Source organism: Acanthisitta chloris, unplaced genomic scaffold, assembly GCF_000695815.1.
Source record: "Acanthisitta chloris isolate BGI_N310 unplaced genomic scaffold, ASM69581v1 scaffold163, whole genome shotgun sequence".
Taxonomy (NCBI): Eukaryota; Metazoa; Chordata; class Aves; order Passeriformes; family Acanthisittidae; genus Acanthisitta; species Acanthisitta chloris.
The window spans coordinates 27,517-32,753 of record NW_008665259.1 but is presented as its reverse complement, the minus strand read 5'-3'; positions in this window follow the sequence as shown (position 1 = coordinate 32,753).

Here is a 5,237-nt window from a genome sequence, read left to right as displayed (position 1 = left end):
GCTGTTTGGGAATCACACTACCTATATCCTCTCACACTGAGGAAGTTAACTAATGTTTTTTTCCTAGATCACTTGTTTATTTTCAGTGCTTACTGACATTCTCAGTACCTGAACCTACCATAATTAGGAAGTTTCTTCAAAAATGTAAACAAAGCCTATTTTCCAAATAATCCACTATATTTGGCTCATGTTTCTTTGAAAAATCATCCTCTCCTTGGCAGCAGTTTAGGAGCCTAATTATAGATAGGCTAGACATCAAAAATTATACCTTTCCTGGAGTCCCAGCAATGAAACACTTTCTTGAAGGCAATCTGCTTCAGGAGATAGAGCTCTCTGTGCCTGCCATCTCTCCTCACTCCTCCCCTGCACCTCTGAGTGTGCCAAGCAGTCTGTCCTCAGCCACACTCTCACCCTGGATGCACTCACTCTTCAGCCTGGATTCCACACAGAGAATCATGGAATCATCAAGGTTGGAGGAGACCTCTAAGACCTTGAGGTGTCTCTCATCATTAACCTATCACTCTTCTCTAACGCCTAAACCATATCCTCCAGCACCAGATCCAGACATCTCTTAAAAAACACCTCCAGGGATGGTGACTCCACCATCTCCCTGGGCAATATTCTGCAAGGTTGGAGGAGACCTCTAAGACCTTGAGGTGTCTCTCATCATTAACCTATCACTCTTCTCTAACGCCTAAACCATATCCTCCAGCACCAGATCCAGACATCTCTTAAAAAACACCTCCAGGGATGGTGACTCCACCATCTCCCTGGGCAATATTCTGGGGCCTGAACACCCTCACAGGGAAAACATTTAACATCTCCTCTCCTCTGATTCTGCCCTATCTCAGCTCAAGGCCATTCCCTCTAGTCCTCTCCCTGCAGCCATGGCAGGAGAGAACATCCCCCACCTCTCTCCAACCCCTGTCAGGGACCTGGAGAGAGCCATGAGGTCACCCCTGAGCCTCTTCTCCAGGCTAACCAAGCCAAACTCCCTCAGCTCTTCCTCATGTGCTCTAGCCCTTTGCTGCCCTCCTTGCCCTTGGCTGGACTCACTCCAGTGCCTCAATGGCCTTTTTGCAGTGAGGGGCCCAAAGCTGAACACAGCACTGAGCTGTGACCTCCCCAGGGCCCAGTCCAGGATTCTTTCAGGATTAACTGAGGACAACACCACTGTCCTCTTTGGTTATGTTGCATATTCTTAGCTTTTATTTCTAGTTAAAGAGTTTGCATTATCATTTTTGCTTCCCTTTTCCTTCAGCCTTTCCAGCTAACCCTTTCCTGCCCTCACACTGATCAGAGCTGCATAAGTGCCTGCACTTCTGCCAGTGTAGGCAACATTCTACTCAAGTCTAAATCGAAGTGAAAACTTAATCCCTTTTCCCCCAGCAACACCCAGCTAAGATATCTTCTTTAAAGATCTTGTACTGATATAATCTGAAGTAATACAGAAGTAAATGCACATTTTTCCCCCTATGGGACTTCATTCTCCGTGATCTTATTGGGAAACTTTCATGAGCTGGATCTGCAAGTTTTTACAACCAAATAAACACAATTTACAAGTTTGGGCATTTGAACACTATTTTCTGCCTTTAATCTGGACATGAAACATAACATGTGCCCTTGCTAATCCAGAGGTGTTAAATACAGTAACCCAAAGAGAAGACACTCATTTAACCAGTCACCTACTACCAAACCATCAAAAGCCCTAAAAATCCTATTAACAACTATTTATTATCCCAATCATGGACCTAAGAGGCATAAAATAACACCAGGGTGCATCACTGACCCCATCACTGACCCATCACTGACCACTGACCCCATCCCTGACCCCATCCCTACCCCCATCCCTGACCACTGGCCCGGCTTAGCCTTGAACTGCTGATAAGGAGCGAGCTCTGCCTGGCAGAGCTGGCTCTGTCCGGCTCTGAGTCCAGTGTCAACAAGCTCCCTGGTATTCCTGAAAACATCCTGGAATGTGGACAGACACCAGCTTGCTCCAGTCATAAGTTTAACCTGGACACTGGGACAAGGGCAATAAACCAATCATGTATCCGCTGCGCTCGCGTACTCTGTGTAAATGTCTATATATATCTTGTAAGTACTAAGAATAAAGGAGAACGACCATACTCATATTGAGACTCATCGTTACTCCAGGTCCGAATCCCACACCAACAAGGGTGGTTTATTCAAGGACAGCTTTGATTTTATAGTGTTTCCTTTCATTTCTATGGCAAGCTATACCCAAATACCATGATGAGTTCAGATAATGAGTCATACAACAATAGTAAACTCTTCTAGCCTTTGTTTACACTATATAGAAGGTTTTGCCTAGGAATTATACATGGAAATAGATTATGTGGAAAGAGAATATGTGTAAAAGTTGCTCTGAAGTCTCAAAAAAGCCTAGGGGCTGTGGGTTATGCAAATGAAACATAAAATACCCGAGAAGTCAACGTTATGTCACTGTGTTGATGGATAGAAATGTGGTTAGGGCTGACAGGCAATCAGAAAATTACCATTACAGCTCATTTCCTCTTCAGAGAGTTTTTGTTTTTACTGACTGAGGAGGATCTTGAAGATCCTGCTCAAGCAGCAGAAATTGGCTGCCACCTTCTGACTCTTCATGGATAATGTAGTGGAATTATGCTGAAGTAATTATCCTGAGTCTCTCGTGGGAAAGCTCATTCTGACTCTGCCAGGAGAATGAAGCATTAGTTAGGACATGGGATACAATTGGCAATGGCCAGAAGAAAATTACAGCACAAAACTCTTCAGCCCCCACAAAATCACCTCAAGTTCTCCAAGTGAAGATGCATATTAAAACCAAAGGAAAACATGCAAGAAGCTGCATTATTGCAAACTCAAGAGGACAAAGAGATTGCACCTCAACCATCAGGTGCTACACTTCGTAAAAAACAATTTTGTCTCCGTAGTTACTTCTTTAGATGTATTAGAAAGCACAAGCACAACCCAACCACCTCACCCAGGGGCTGTACTGAACCAAATAGTCTTGGCTTTAACCAAAGCTAATCCCTTGGCACCAAGGCTACTCCTTCCACGAAAGCCCAAAGCAGCATATAGGGATTGCTGATGATGAAGCTGAGGGAGATATTTTAACCATTCCAATAGATGATAAGTTTTCACATTGAGAAGAGGAACAGAAGGAAACTTGATTAATATAAATCTCTTTATTGCTATGTATTTCCAAATGGAACTCTGAGCAACCTGGGCTAGTGGAAAATGTCCCTGTCCATGGCAGGGAGTGGAAGAGATAGTCTTTAAGCTTCTTTTCAACCCAAATCAAGTTATTATATATCTCTTCATTGTAAGATATCTCTAAATGGATCTCTGAGCAACCTGGGCTAGCAGAAGGTGTTTCTGCCCATGGTAGGGGTGGAATGAGATGAGCTTTAAGGTCTTTCCAACCCAAACCAGTCTATGATTCTATGATTAAGAGCAGGGTCGAGTTCAGTTTGCTTTCTCTGACTGAATTTGTACATATACTTGCAGTGGCAACACATTAATTATCCTGTTTACCAAATTGCTTCACCTTCTCCAACTCAGTTCTTTTGCTTCCTGATTTTATAGCCTAAATTGATGGCAGGATAATGCACCCTGTAAATTCTACCAAATGGCTCCAAAAAAAACCCAACAACAATTCCCTACCAGAAGGCTTTGTTTCTTTTAGTTTCACATAAGGAGCTCTTGGGCATAAGTAACTTTGTCACCCAATTTGGGATCAAGAGGCTTCATCACTGTGCTAAATGTGCTTTTCTAAATAGCTTTATTTTTACCTTTAGTGGCATCACTAATTCTATATATAAAAATATATTAATTAAAATCAATTTCATTAGCATATTGCTTCCTTTAATGCACATAACCTCTGTCTTCCTGCCTTAAAAGACTCTTGGAGCTGAGCATAGCTCTGGTGCTGCCCCAGGAGAACCTCAAACCCATCAGGACTATGACCCACACACACACTGCAGCCAACTTCTGCACTACCAGGAGTTCTCCTGGGGCACCATCAGAACTATGCTGAATTCCTGGAGTCTTTTAAGGCAGGAAGACAGAGGTTATTATGTGCATTTGGGACCAGGTGGTCCCAAGGGGCTTCTAAAACATGCCAAGTGAGCAAGTGACAAAGATGCTTTTGAGGACATGAAATTCAGGCTGATTTGGCAGGTTTGGCTCTGAGCTAATCAAAATTGGAAGACCAGAGGCTGAGTTTTGCTATTTTCTGCTCCAAAGCTTTCCTCAGCTGAGCAGAGAGTATTCAAGGATGGAGACACATGGATTGCAAATTCAAGGGAATTTAATTCCAGGGAAAAAAAAAAAGATTATTTTTATGTCTCATCCCTCCCTGGTCTGGGGTTGGGGTTTTTTTTCTGCCAAATCAGCTTACTTTGAAGGCCAATGCAAATATCCTAACTGTGTGCTCATGTATCTGTCCTACTTCTGCAACCTATTTTAAGCATTCAGCAATTCTAAACAGTCTGATTCACCTCAGGTTATTAAGAGATTTGGAAACAAAAGAAAATAATAGTCCCTAACATCTGATTTAGTTTTGATTCATTTAATTTTGATTCATTCTGTTCTATACAAAATAACAAGTAGTTGCCATGACTCTGTGACCATTCTGACAAGAATCAATCCGGTTTTAGTATTTATTAGGATCTATGCAAATGCACATGGTAATCTAAGTACAGAATGATGATTAAAATGAGCTTTATGATTTATTTCCCCAAGTCTGAGTGTCCTTTCCCCTAATGCAAAGTAACAGGACTGCTCAATGCTGTTCTTTTTAGATCTATTAAAAAAAAAAAAAAAAAAAAACTGCAAGTGCCCACAAGGCATTCAAGTCTCACCTGGATTTTGCAGCAGCCTTAACAGGCTCTGCTTGAGCAGCAAGGTAGGACCACACGGCCCACTGCAGTCCCTTCCAACCTCACAGATTCAGTGGCTTTTGCTGTACCCTAACCACCACATCATTTTATTCATCATATTCTGTTTAATATCTTTATCAATGATCTGGATGAGAGAATTGAGTGTGTCCTCAGTGAGTTTGTGCTTAAGCACACGGACACTAGGCTGGGTGGACGTGTAGATCTGCATGAAAGGAGGAAAGCTCGACAGAAAGACCTGGACTGACTTGATCCATGGGCTGAGAACAACTGTGTGAGGGCCAAATTAGGCTCAGTGCTGGTCCTTCCCTTGGGACACAACAACCCCATGCA